At 40.2% G+C, this 15,449-nt stretch overlaps 1 long non-coding RNA gene across 2 annotated transcripts; it reads left to right on the forward strand.

Moving 5' to 3' along the window:
* Window positions 1–3,153: 3,153 nt before the first annotated feature.
* LOC106603059 (uncharacterized) lies at window positions 3,154–13,543 on the forward strand. Of its 2 annotated transcripts, none has more exons than XR_001328362.2 (4): window positions 3,154–3,452; window positions 3,808–4,082; window positions 4,175–6,796; window positions 13,304–13,543. It is a non-coding gene; the product is annotated as an uncharacterized lncRNA (long non-coding RNA). The 2 variants fall into 2 exon arrangements; XR_001328363.2 differs by lacking the exon at window positions 13,304–13,543 and having other exon boundaries at window positions 3,204–3,452; window positions 4,175–4,282; window positions 4,634–5,095.
* The last annotated feature ends 1,906 nt before the right edge of the window (window positions 13,544–15,449 follow it).

The raw sequence follows: 15,449 nt of genomic DNA on the forward strand, positions 1-15,449 counted from the left end.
AGTGCACTTCAATTCTTGGATTAAACAAACATTTTTTACTATTTCTTATTTAGCTAAAGTAACAGAGGATGCCATTGTAAATGAACATTTGAGATGTAAGTAAAAAATAATATTGTTGCACGCACTTAATCATTACTCTGCATTTTTAATACAATATTTATTTTGATATTTTGGACAAAACTGATGGTATTTATTTTGTGTTTGTTCTAGTGACGACCCAAGGTGAGTTGTGATCATGGAAGTGATGATGCCATTTCTCAAGTGTTCACATGGTTGAATGTGTAGTTACTGTGTTGTCATTTCCTTCCCCTCAGTGATGAACTGGCTTCATAAAGTGGTTGACGTTGGTGAGAAATAGCTGTCTGTCTGTCCTTTCTGTCTGTCTGTCTGTTTGGCATCTATCAGTGATTAACACAATGATTTCTGATTTGATTTCTCAATTTAGGAAAAGGCATTGCTAACGGTGTCTGCAAGACAGGTGAGCGTGGTACAATTAAGAAGGACTGTATGAAAACAACATAAACCTACTGCCAACTACACATCTAGTTCATTCTATATGAACACCTTAGAGTGGAGGATTGTCTGCATTGTTTCCCTCATTTTGCTTCCCTCCTGTCCTTTACCCTCACAGTCAGCTATGTATGAGGGACTTGAAGCTAAGACTTGACAGTAATGGTGAGTACCAAAGACTATATGAGTGAGTAGCCTCCTATTTAGTGCAACTTGTGTAATCGATGTTCTACCTTCTATCATCTAATCCAATCATACAAAGACTTGTACTCTCGTCTGTCCTCTCTCCACTTCAAGAACACAGTGTCAATACTGTAGACGGACAGCAGAGGTCACCTTTCTCATGAAATTATCTACGGGACAGCTGGGAGCAAAGCTTGTGTGAAAAGACTTGCTGCAACACATCTTGAAACTTCCCCAGTTCAATCCACAAGCTGAACCTGCCATCTGTCAGAATGAACATAGAGACATCTTATATCCAGCACAATTGATAACTGTCAGTTTTCTTGCTGATAGTACATACCAGTTAATCTATACCATAGAACATAACACAGTAATACCTAAACTTGCATGCATGGCTGTTCAGTCAGTAGACTACAATCGTTTGTGGTTTTATTTTTTTGGAATGAAGTGAATTGCATTTTCTGTTCAATTAAATAATGTTCCGATAAACTATTTTAGCCGCTCAATCATGGTTTGATTGTATTTACACACCTGAAGTAAGCACACAAATATTGTCATTACATGCTGAGAACATTTCTTGGTTTGATTTCTTAGTATTGGATTGAATAATGATATGTTTCAAGACCACTGTTTCAACTGGTAAGATGCAGTGGCGGTTCTAGACCATTTCAACTGGGGGGCCAAGCTGGGGCCAGTTGTTCTGTTAGAGGGGCCAGTTACATTAGATGTTATTGTTGTCATATCGTTTTGCATATGGTACGATACTGTTGTGTTCCGCCTAAAGCCATCCCTCTAGAAAATGTGTGGGTTAAATTAGTGTTCCGCGTTGCCACTGTCTAATAACGGATATAAAAAAAGAACGATAGAAAATATTAGTCCCCCCCCCCCAGAACCGCTAGTGACAGTATGTGAGCTGTAGGTGTGTCTGACACAAAGACTTGCCCACACTTGTTTCAGGTGTTTCATCACAGTATGTCTTTCGCCTCCAACTGCCAAAAGAGTGGAAAATTACCAACTGGCAAACAGTTTCTTAGAACTTATGTAAGGATTACTTGCATGAAACAGTATAATATTTAAAGGGATATACCACTCAAAAGGTATGTGGAAAATCCTCGTAGGTTGTATTTTTAGTTGACTATACCTTTAAAATTGTGTTGAACTGAGATGATATGAAGTGTTGACCTGAGATGATATGATTACATGAAGGCTTGGTCTTCCTTTTCAAGCAAGGTTTTACACTGATAGTTATATTTTACAATAAACCCCACACACACACACACACACACACACACACACACACACACACACACACACACACACACACACACACAAAGCGAGATGCAGGGATCGTGTGTTAGGTGGAGCTCTGTTTACTGTCTAAAGTGCTGACAGTTAGATTTGATTCACTAGTTCCTGCCCACAGAAAGCAATCGAGGACAGATTCTGCTTTGTTTATCACTGTCTGTCTTTTTTTGCTCCTGTTATTTTATTTTCTAAATTGATGGGCAGATCATTACAAGAGCTTTCAGCCCACTTCACATGCACAAACATATTACATACAGTACCAGTCAAACGTTTGGACACACCTGCTCATTCCAGGGTTTTTTATTATTTGTACTATTTTCTACATTGTAGAATAATAGTGAAGACATCAAAACTATTAAATAACACATATGGAATCATGTAGTAACCAAAAAAGTGTCCAAATATATTTTTGGGGGTTTGAGAGTCTTCAAAGGTCAATGACCAAAACACACCTCCAGGCTGTGTAAGGGCAATTTGACCAAGAAGGAGAGTGATGGAGTGCTGCATCAGATGACCTGGCCTCCACAACCACCAAACCTCAACCCAATTGAGATGGTTTGGGATGAGTTGGACCGCAGATTGAAGGAAAAGCAGCCAATAAATGCTCAGCATATGTGGGAACTCCTTCAAAACTGTTGGAAAAGCATTCCCAGGTAAAGCTGGTTGAGAGAATGCCAAGAGTGTGCAAAGCTTTCATCAAGGCAAATGGTGGCTACTTTGAAGAATCTAAAATATAACGTATATTTTGATTTGTTTAACACTTTTTTGGTTACTACATGATTCCATGTGTTATTTCATAGTTTTGATGTCTTCACTATTGTTCTACAATGTAGAAAATAGTCAAAATAAAGAAAAACCCTTGAATGAGTAGATGTGTACAAACTTTTGACTGGTACTGGATACACTCATAGCATGCAGACAATCACCAAGACAATTCATGATATGTTTTCTAAAGTTATTTCAATTTATTTGAGATTAAATGTGTATTATGTACTTGCACTTTGATAAATGCTCTCATCTCAAAATTCAGTTCATGATGTTCCTTTTTTGTGGATAAGTTCACTTCCAGTGTTCTACAGAGGGAGGAGTGACCCCATAAGCCCCATCTCCATGGGTATTGTATAACTAGTTTGTGTGTGTGTGTGTGTGTGTGTGTGTGTGTGTGTGTGCGTGTGTGTGTGTGTGTCTAAGGGGCGGGGGATAGATATGGTAGCAGGTAGCAGCTTGTGTGTATGGGAGGGGGTGTTTATGTAAACCCATGCTCTACAGTATATATAGGAGTGAGAGATAGCAAAAAAAAGCAGATCTCCTGTTTTGTCCTTTATAATTCTTGATACTGACCCTGCTCTGCTGTAGCCATGACGACCATGCTGCTGAGCGCACTAGGAGCACTGCTCTGCTCCTTGGTTGTCACCGCTGAGGTCATGCCCCAAGGAGACTTCAATCTACAGGGGGTAAGAGAGAGAATGAAGAGAGGGATCAGAAATCAGCGTTACATTGAAAATCAAATGACGAGGAACAAACTAGGGATTGCTATGGAGAAGAAAAAAAAACATTAGGAGAAAGAATACAGAAAGAAACCTGTGATGAAAACAAGATTCAAATGGAAGGGATGAAGACAAATGTGGGAATTCTAGTGACACATTGTTGGGTGTTCATATTGAGACAATAGTTATTCAGATGTTCCTTCATGAATGATTCAGGAATATTTCAGTATCAGCTCTCACACATTTAAGGTTTAAACTTTCTGTGACTCCTGCAGACAGGAATAAGGAGGTGATGTAATCTAATCAGGGCTGTTTTTTGCAGGGGGCAGGAAAGTGGTATGTGATTGGATTTGCCACCAATGCCCATCAACCACAAGGCCAGCATGAAGATGGGCAACGCCATGCTGACACCAACTGCTGACGGAGACCAGGAAATGGCATATTCTAGCCGGAAGTAAGAGAGAGAGAGAAAGAGAGACATTGTGCTGATTCTGTTTGAACTGTATTGTCTCTGTAGCGCTGATGGCTCCTGCTGGAGAATGAACCACCTGGCCAAGAAGACAAACCTTCTGGGGAAATTCATCTACAATAGCGAGCGTAAGTCTACAACCTATAAACACATACACACACAGTGCACTAATGGGCCTATGTGTGATATTGTCAATTGGTCTCCCTCTCGTCCCCTCCAGGCTGGAGTAATGAAAATGACATGTGTGTCGTTGACGTTAAGTATGACGAGTATGCTCTTATTCACACCAAGAGCAAGGGTGTTTCAGCTGTGCTCACCAACCTGTATGGTACGATCCTTTCCACTCCTCTGAAAAATCCTATGACTCAAGTCTCATTGTTTCACTATTCCTTTCCCCATCATTTGTTAGAAATCTTATATTACAAAATATTGCATCCTTCACAGTGTATTTAGTCTGCCATGTATTGTACCGTGGGACAGACCTGAGCCCTGACCTGCTGCAGAAGTTTAGGCAGTTCTCCCTGGACACTGGCTATCCTCCCCAAAAATGCTACAGCCCATCTGTGCAGCCCATCTGTACAGCCCATTTAGGAAGTGTGTTTAAGTTGCACAATATTTCTTGATAGAAGTGTGGAATGTTTCAGACATAATTATCAACCTTATTTCTCTCTTTCTGCAGATGAGTGTCCTGCTGTGTAATTTCATCCATGTTTTTTACTTTCTAAACATGCTCCCTTGATCAGTCTGCATGGCATTGCTACTCGGTCGGTAGACCCATGGCAACTGTGGCAACCATGAACCCCCTTTAGCTCCACTGACCCATCAGGCTCCGCCTTCACTAGGCAATTCAGATGCAAGTTAATCCCAACGTAGCTGTAAACTCTGTTAGTTTTTCACTTCTCTGACTTGCTCCAATGAAATACTGTCTCGTGCTTTTTCAGTTTGTCAGTCATTCTACTCTTCGGATGACTAGAATATGTTGGGTATTTAATACCTCTGATCCTAAGATGTAATGTTAGCTGCTTTAGAAGTCTACATGTTGATCAAATGTAATGTAAACCCAGCTCTAAAAGTAACCTTGGTGTACTATCATTCTATTGAAAATGTCATCCTACTCCTTGCAAGTACATCCATAACACAGCTCTGATTCCTCCTGTTGTATGTTAAGGGTTTACATCTACACACTTTATTTACAAATGTGTACAAAACAATAATTTACCTCCTATAGAATTCTAGTTACACTGAATTATACAACAAAGTTCATGATGATGAAATAAATATAAAAACAAAAATGATCACAGGGGAAGGAACTGTCGAGGCCAGAGTACAAATATACCACCAGTCTTTACAAGTTGTATTTCTCCTCAGGGGACTAATGCCTCTCCCTGGCCACTGGCATAAGTAGATGTGTGTTTGGGTAAAGGAAGTATGTTGTGGTCATGAGTCTGTGGTACCAGATCTAGTGCAATCTAACTCTGAAGGCCTCGCTGGCGCTGCATCATACTTCAGGTCTCTGATAATCAAGCTTATTAGGGGTTAAATATTCTGTATGAAGATGGGTTTATGGGTTGGTTCTAAATGATACTGCTTACCTGTTAGATCACCCCCATGGGATAAACAACCACATCTAGTATCTCATTTTGTGTAAAGAAGTGAATCAACTAAAAGACACCTCTCTGAAGCCGCAGCTTTTACAATGGACATGGCTATTTGCTATGATGCAGTCAACTCCTTCTCTAGGCATTGTCCATGACCAGACAGACAGTTCTCCTCAAAACAACAAAGTAATGATGACATAGAGATGTGGGGTCAGAGCACCAGGAAGCGCAATACGCTATGAAAGTCCCGCCTACTTCCTTGTTCAAATCCTGTACTGTTTTTGAATGGGCGTCAAGCTTATCATATTCATGAAAACGTGGTCATTTACGATATATGTCAAATTATATTTGTATTTGTGGATTAATTTACTTCTACCTGATGTCTTTCATGAATATTTACGATTTCATTAGAATTTTCCGTAATCAAAAATCTTCAAAAATATATTGGGTAACCTGAATTCTGGCATATCAGAACGTATACCACGGGTATGACAAAACATTTAGTTTCACTGCTCTAATTACGTTGGTAACCAGTTTATAATAGCAATAAGGTTCCTCGGGGGTTTGTAATATTTGCCCAATATACCACGGATAAGGGCTGTGTCCAGGCACTCTGCGTTGCGTCTTGCGTAAGAACAGCCCTATCGGGCACATACCACACGTCCTCCGGCCTTATTGCTTAGTTAGAATAGACGACCACTCTGCTCAGTGGACTTGCTTTTTCTCAGCACTTGAATGTCCATTTCATTGTGGAATACAAATAGCTTGTAGTTTTAAACAGCTTGTAAATCTATACAGTGGCAGTTTATCCACTTCATAAATATAATGGTACCTTTCAAAAAGCACGACTCAAGTCGTGATCGTGACAATATAAACAACAAAGTACAAATTAATTAGTGAAATCTTTTGTAGGTTTTTTCAGCTGTAACTAACTTTCCTACTTCAACTAATCATGATTATGTGAGGCGGTGCCTCCGAGGTGAAGGCCATGGCTAGACGGGATCCAGCTTTTGTCAATTTAAATTCAGATTTGACGTTTTGTAGCCGGTTAGGAAAATTTAAACAGCAGGTTGGGATAATTAACGTTGCAGGTTAGAATAATTAGGTCCAGGTTAGGAAAAGAGTTAGGCTTAGCTAAAATGCAACAAAAATCAACTTTTGACGTTCATTTGACATAAACTGGATCCCTTCTAGCCATGAACGTGAAGGATGCCACTCCTGAAGTGCAGCAAATCTGCTATAAAGTGAGCATAATTCCTTCATTTAGCTTGTTTAGTCTAGTTGTCCAATTGAATATGCTCATCTTTCAACAATGATGACACACAATAATTACCTCGGCCATGTTATTCCATTTGTGGGTAAATAACAAATGTATTCTTTCAACAAAGAAGACACAATAATTTCCTCGACCATGTTATATTCCATTTGTGGGTAAAAAACAAATGTCAAACCTATAGGTGTGCATAGGCTATATGGAGTAAATCTGGAATGCTGCTGGAACAACTAAGTCATTGCCTGATTGTCTTTTAAAGGTTTCCAGATGAAGCCACATGCTTGAAAGAAGTTTGATGTTTTCACTGTCAAAACATTCACAACACAAGTTGTGGTGGAGACCAACTTCTTCATTCTTCAAGTGAGAATGTGTATTTAAAAATTATTGTATTATTTCTAGCCTATGTTTTGCAAAAGTACATGTCTCGGGGTTCCACTACGTCATGGGTAACCAACCTTTTCTAGCATGAGGCGAGCTACTCAGCTCTTTTTAGCTTTCAAATATGCACATTCTTCTCCTCTCCCCTGAAACTCTTCCCTGGGTCCTTAAGTGTACAAGAGAAAGTAGTACACTATGTGTACTGTCAATATACCTGGTAAAATAATGGTTAATAAAAAACTAAGATGGGCCATATAAAATCTGTGATTTTTTTCTTCAGTTTTATTCTTCCTGGTTATATATTTGTTGGGGGTTTTCACTCTCAAAATTATATTTGTTCACATAGAAACAACTAAATTGAATATTATGACTTGATGTCAATGATTAAATCACATCCGAAGACAATTGTTTTAGGTCTGGAAGAAAACAAACACATTTACATTTTTGAGTGTAGTTCCCCTTTAATTGCGCATCTGGCCCTTTAATTGCTTATCTAGTGTGTTGTCTCATATGCAGGTCTAGCAATGGTTCTGTTCTGCTGATGCTAATTTCATGGCAAAGTTTCCAAATAACAAATAATCAAAACAAATGATATACTTACTCATGATGTACGTCTGCCAGGTAAGTCTACTTTGCAGTTAGCATATAATTGAGAAGGATTTGGGGAAAGTTTTTCTGTCAACCCACAATGGTTATCACATCAACCGGCTACTAATGATTTGTATTTTTATTTTATTTAACCATTATTTAACCAAATAGGCCAGTTGAGAACAAGTTCTCATTTACAACTGCGACCTGGCCAAGATAAAGCAAAGCAGTGCGACAAAAACAACAACACAGAGTTACACATGGGATAAACAAACGTACAGTCAATAACACAATAGAAAAATCTATATACCGTGTGTGCAAATGTAGTAAGATTCGGGAGGTAAGGCAATAAATAGGCCATAGTGGCAAAATAATGACAATTTAGCATTAACACTGGGGTGATAGATGTGCAGATGATGATGTGCAAAGAGATACTGGGGTGCAAAAGAGCAAAAATAAACAACAATATGGGGATGAGGTAGTTGGGTGGGCTATTTACAGATGGGCTGTGTACAGGTGCAGTGATCGGTAAGCTGCTGCTTAAAGTTAGTGAGGGAGATATGTCTCCAGCTTCAGTGATTTTTGCAATTCGTTCCAGTCATTGGCAGCAGAGAACTGGAAGGAAAGGCGGCCAAATGAGGAGTTGGCTTTGGGGATGACCAGTGAAATATACCTGCTGGAGCGCGTGCTACGGGTGGGTGTTGCTATGGTGACCAATGAGCTGAGATTAGGCGGAGCTTTACCTAGCAAAGACTTATAGATGACCTGGAGCCAGTGGGTTTGGCGAAGAAGATGAAGCGAGGGCCAGCCAACGAGAGCATACAGGTCGCAGTGGTGGGTAGTATATGGGGCTTTGGTGACAAAACGGGTGGCACTGTGATAGACTACATCCAATTTGCTGAATAGAGTGTTGGAGGCTATTTTGTAAATGACATTGCCAAAGTCAAGGATCGGTAGGATAGTCAGTTTTACGAGGGTATGTTTGGCAGCGTGAGTGAAGGAGGCTTTGTTGCGAAATAGGAAGCCGATTCTAGATTTAATTTTGGATTGGAGATGCTTAATGTGAGTCTGGAAGGAGAGTTTACAGTCTAACCAGACACCTAGGTATTTGTAGTTGTCCACATATTCTAAGTCAGAACCGTCCAGAGTAGTGATGCTAGTCGGGCGGGCAGGTGCGGGCACCGATCGGTTGAATAGCATGCATTTAGTTTAACTAGCATTTAAGAGCAGTTGGAGGCCACGGAAGGAGTGTTGTATGGCATTGAAGCTCATCTGGAGGTTTGTTAACTTCTCTAGGGCCAGTGGGACGATTTCGTCCCACCTACGTAACAGCCAGTGGAATCCCGTGGCGCGTTATTCAAATACCTTAGAAATGCTATTACTTCAATTTCTCAAACATATGACTATTTTACACCATTTGAAAGACAAGACTCTCGTTAATCTAACCACACTGTCCGATTTCAAAAAGGCTTTACAACGAAAGAAAAACATTAGATTATGTCAGCAGAGTACCCAGCCAGAAATACTCAGACACCCATTTTTCAAGCTAGCATATAATGTCACAAAAACCCAGAAGACAGCTAAATGCAGCACTAACCTTTGATGATCTTCATCAGATGACAACCCTAGGACATTATGTTATACAATACATGCATGTTTTGTTCAATCAAGTTCATATTTATATCAAAAACCAGCTTTTTACATTAGCATGTGACGTTCAGAACTAGCATACTTCCGGTGAATTTACAAAAAACTTCCGGTGAATTTACAAAAAATGTACTAAATTACTCACGATAAACGTTCACAAAAAGCATAACAATTATTTTAAGAATTATAGATACAGAACTCCTCTATGCACTCGATATGTCCGATTTTAAAATAGCTTTTCGGTGAAAGCACATTTTGTAATATTCTAAGTAGATAGCCCGACATCACAGGGCTAGCTATTTAGACACCCAGCAAGTTTAGCCTTCACCAAACTCCGATTTACTATTAGAAAAGTTTGATTACCTTTGGTGTTCTTCGTCAGAATGCACTCCCAGGACTTCTACTTCAATAACAAATTTTGGTTTGGTCCCAAATAATCCATAGTTATATCCAAACAGAGGCATTTTGTTCGTGCGTTCAAGACACTATCCGAAAGGGTAAAGAAGGGTGACGAGCACGGCGCATTTCGTGACAAAAAATGTCTAAATATTCCATTACCGTACTTCGAAGCATGTCAACCGCTGTTTAAAATAAATTTTTATGCCATTTTTCTTGTAAAAAAGCGATAATATACTGACCGGGAATCTGCGTTTAGGTAAAAAGACGAAAGAAAATAAAGCACGGGGTCAACTCGTGCACGCGCCTAAGCCCATTGTCCTCTGATCGGCCACTTGCCAAAAGCGATAATGTGTTTCAGCCTGGGGCTGCCTCGATATCATTCAGCTTTTTCCCGGGCTCTGAGAGCCCATGGGAGCCGTAGGAAGTGTCACATTACAGCAAAGATCCTCAGTCTTCAATAAACAGAGACAAGAAGAACAAGATCTTGTCAGAGAGGGCACTTCCTGTAAGGAATCTTCTCAGGTTTTTGCCTGCCATATGAGTTCTGTTATACTCACAGACACCATTCAAACAGTTTTAGAAACTTTAGGGTGTTTTCTATCCAAAGCCAATAATTATATGCATATTCTAGTTACTGGGTAGGAGTAGTAACCAGATTAAATCGGGTACGTTTTTTATCCGGCCGTGTCAATATTGCCCCCTACCCCCAACAGGTTAACACAATGTCCAAAGTAGGGCCAGAAGTATACAGAATGGTGTCGTCTGCGTAGAGGTGGATCAGAGAATCACCAGCAGCAAGAGCGACATCATTAATGGTCATTGTGAGCAGGATCATTTGCCTCCGTAAATTTGTCTCCCACACTGCTCATCGCTCAATAATGCTTAGAAATGTACCAAAACCATAAAAAAATGTAAATCCCGAATTTAAAGCCTAAAACGTTGCCTACCACTATGTCAGATCGTGAAATGTGAGTTCAAATACATTTTTACCTGACCAAATTGTTAGATGTCCTGCAAAACAATATTGACACTGAGTGAGGCTCTCTCCTCACTATATTGTTCCTGCACTGAGGAATTGCCATCTTCAGAGGATGTTTTTCTAATTTATCTGCAGATAATCGTTGTCTGGAGCTCAAAAAGTAATAGGAAAAGTATGCAAATCAGGGAGCCAAATTAACGGCTCTTTCACATATGCGATTCGGTTCTCGACGTTCACCAAAAAAAGCCGTTCAAAAAGAGCCGTTCATTCGCGAACGACTCATCAGTACACTGGCTATGCACTGAGTAATAGACAAATGGCCGCAACACACAGACAGAAATGAGCAATATTGTTGGAAATTAATTGGCACATATTGTGTTAGGTTTGGATTTTTAAGACAATAGTGGCTAACCAAGGGTGGGATAATATCAATATTTCTTAAGTTGGTTAGAGCTGGAAGCTTGCAGTGTCTGATACTTGAGAAATTTGATCATGACAGTTTACGGTGGAACCAGGGGTCCTGGCCCACCCTACCATACCTCCTTGCCTGTCCAAATAAATTATTTAAATATTGATCATTTCTTTGACTGTGACGCACGCAGACAGAAAGACTAAAGATTATGGCATGCAGGGGTGTAACTTTCACTGGGGACGGGGGGAGGGACATATTGAAATAGCATTTTTGTCCCCCCCCAGTTTTATCATTGGAATGTGATACAAAAATAGGCAACGGTGTGCTTTAGGACCATGAGGACGCCTCCGAGCGGTCGGGTCGGCTGTTTGGAGTGTTTATCCGACTGGATAAAAAAATATATATATATACACAATTTTGTCCCTTTCTCCTAATTTCAGCAGAGAGGAAGAGGCGAAGCGAGAGGGCTCACTCTCACCAAAATCTGTACAGAGTAAGCCCAATACCTTTCTATGGGAATAATATGCAGAGTTAAGCTTGTCGCCTGCCTTCCCGCATTTGGGACAAAGAGTCCCATTGTTAGGGCGGAGACATGAGCATCTCGTCATTATATACAGATATCTGGTTTCAGCCTCTTGCAAACTGGAAAGGGTTGGCGGGTGCACAGTGCACTGTTAGGATCCTGGATTGCCCTAAAGTTATTTATTTATTATTATATAATAACTCCCGTCTAAATAAAATCATTCAAAATACTTGAACCGGGAGCATGACTTTCCCATTTGGCAGTGTCTGATTATCTTAACTCATCACGTACACCACTAATAAACTGAGCTTCTCAGTCAATTGTTTTTAATCTGTCATAGGGGTCGTTGAATGGAGACCAAGGCGCAGCGTGTATAGTGCTCATTCTTTGTCTTTAATGAAATACACTTTACCAACAAAATAACAAAACGACCAACAACAGTCCCGTCAGGTGCACTAGGCTAAAATGGAAACAACCACCCACAAACCCCCATGAAAAACAGGCTGCCTAAGTATGGGTTCCAATCAGAGACAACGATAGACAGCAGCCTCTGATTGGAAACCATACCTGGCCACAACATAGAAAATGACAACATAGAATGAAACTCTAGACAACCCACATAGAAAACAGAAAACCCAAAACACATAGACAAAACACCCCCCTGTCATGCCCTGACCAATCTACTAGGGAAAAATGACCTCATACCAGGGTCAGGACGTGATATAATCTCAAACAAGTCAACAGTTTTTTTTAAATAATCTTTCCAACACTCCCGGCCTTGATCTTCACCAAGCCTCGGTATGAAAGAGCAAAATATCATGATCTGATGATCCCATATAAAATAAAATAATACAAATATATTTTGAAAAAAGAAAATTGTTTCACAAAAGTAGTGCACTGGGGCTTTAATAGTCCTGTATTAGCGGACCGATATAGCTGTCTGAAGCCGGTTCCCCCCCACGTGACAATGATTTTGAAAAACGAAAATTTTATTATTGAAATTAAACTGTTCTACGAAAATGCGCATATAGAATAATCATAACTGGTAGGATAAATTGTAAGTTTGACAAGCTGCCTTTACTATTACACCAGTTCCAAAAATTGTGCGTGCACACATTGGAGATCCGTGAAAAAACATGCCGCCTATGGAAATCAAAGGCCTGTCCAATTTATAAGATCTGGCGCCAGCCCTGGGTGGAACACATGAAAATTGCAAGTACTTTCAGAATTGTATGGCCAGCTACTCATAAGTGGTCTGCGAGCTACTGGTAGCTCGCGATCAACCTGTTGGAGACCCCTGCAATACATTGAGTCATGATTTTGTCTTCAAGCTCTGTGAGAGCTGTGACTCCCTGCCACACCCTCACAACCCCTGTATGGGTTTCAAAGCATTGGGCTGTGTTAAAAATGTATAGGGAGTAAACATGTACTGGAAGAGCTTTGTAAACACTAAACAAATGGATCTTTACTCAGTACGTAAGAGTCTTGAGAGTCATGTCTCTCTACCACCTATGCATCACTCATCAGGCCCTAATCCTTCCCTTTCTTATAGGTCCATGTTGGTGGAGATGAATTTATGCACCTGCGCGTCCATAAAACACTACCCCACGCTGGCGGGAAACTGGAGCTGCATGGAGTACAGACTCCAAAAACTCAAAATGACCCTATTGGTTTCTTCTGAATACCTGTAACTCCCTGCAGAGGATGCCACCCCCATACTCCAGCCTCCATGCCTGCTCTGGATCATGTGTACCCTTGTTTCTTATGCTCGCCCATATTGTACTATACTGTATTGTATACTTCCATTGGTAAATGTCTGTCTTTGTACTAAAAGCCGTTTTCACCTTTGACTAAATGTCTTTTGGTACATTACAATGTAAATAAACATTTGACAGCTGACTTTAGTTTTTTGTAAAACTTTTTAAAAAATCTATAATAAAATCTGTGAAGTGTGTATGTGGGTGCTTGTTATACAATTTCAATTTACATATTTGTAGGTGATGACATTTCCCCCATCTCTATCACAGCAATTACTGAACACCTATTGCGTAATCCCTAGTAGTGACTGACATTTCTATCAGGTCAAGATTCTGTCAGTTGAATACAGTGCAGTCTTCCAATCGAGGCCTCAAATCGGGATGGTCTCCTTTTAAAACCGGCACATCTGGAGGAAGAGGCTTGATTTCTGACACTATAGTGGTACAGTTTTCCTTCATCGAAGAAGCCTCAGGTTGTACCTCCTAGGTCTACTGTTTGAAACATTTTCTGCATTTAAGATCGAAACAGACTTTGAGTTGGTTCTGGAGATCAAAATATAATTCTGGCAACAGGAAAGGGGAGAGTCAATTGTGGTGTGCAGTCTTCCTTTTCTTTTTGCAGAAAACATTTTCCCTCAATTGGGTGTCTGCTGTATGCAATCCAAATGAGGGCCCCACCCATTGTAAGAGGTGACTACAACCTGTAATGACAGCATGATGGCTGCTTTAACCTGTGATTACCATATTTCACCAAAACACACAAAGCTGAAAACTGGTAGTTATCCTTCTGTCTTTGGGGGTTTGATGAGGGGCCCCCGAGTGGCGCAGCAGTCTAAGGTTCTGCATCTCAGTGCGAGAGGTGTCACTACAGTCCCTGGTTCGTATCAAGGCTGTATCACATCTGGCAATGATTGGGAGTCCCAAAGGGCGGAGCTCAATTGCCCCAGCGTCATCCAGGTTTGGCTGGGGTAGGCCATCATTGTAAATAAGAATTTGTTCTTAACTGACTTGCCTAGTGAAATACAAAAATATAAATATTTTTAAAGTAGAGGTTGTTGGGAGGAGAAAAGGAACAGAACTGGAATATAAGTCACCAGAATAAGACGGGAGGTATGCAAAGTATCACAGCACTAGGATGAAGTCATTGCTGATCGTGATGCTTGTGGTGGTGTGTCTGTTGCTGACTAAATCTGGTGAGTATGACAACTCACTACATGCAGCACGACACACAGGGCATAGTCATGTGATTATGTGATTATGATAAGTGTTACAGGGTAGGCTACAGGAGAACCTTGAGTGACTGACTCAGTTGACCGGACCTCCCTGTTCTATATTTTTAGATGGAAAACGTAAAACCAAGAAAAATAGGATCTCATTACCCAGAGGAGTGAAGAAGATTCAAAAGGCCCTGGGTGAGTCATATGTTATAATTTTACTTGCTTGCCTCTCTTCCTGTTTCTCTCCTCTCCACCACTGTCTTTTCTGGGTGATTCCTTGCATGTGTAATTGCATGTGACACTGTGTGGGGATTGTAAAAACTAGATCCAAAGATCATAATATTTGTTTCTGTACCCAAAACCGTGATCAACAGGATAAGTTCATATTGCCCTAACCAATCATTAAAGACTCATTAAAGACTCCACACATCTATTACACACTCATTCATATGTAGTCTGTAGTATTCCAGCTTCTAGTGCACTTCAATTCTAGGATTAAACAATTTTTTTTTACTATTTCTTATTTAGCTAAAGTAACAGAGGATGCCAAGTAAAAAATATTATTGCAAGCATATAAGGATTAATCTGCATTAGTAATACAATATTTATTTTGATATCTTGGGCAAAACTGATGGTATTTATTTTGTGTTTGTTCTAGTGACGACCCAAGGTGAGTTGTGATGATGGCATTTCTCAAGTGTTCACATGGTTGAATGTGTAGTTA

This window comes from Salmo salar, chromosome ssa04 (assembly GCF_905237065.1).
Source record: "Salmo salar chromosome ssa04, Ssal_v3.1, whole genome shotgun sequence".
NCBI lineage: Eukaryota > Metazoa > Chordata > Actinopteri > Salmoniformes > Salmonidae > Salmo > Salmo salar.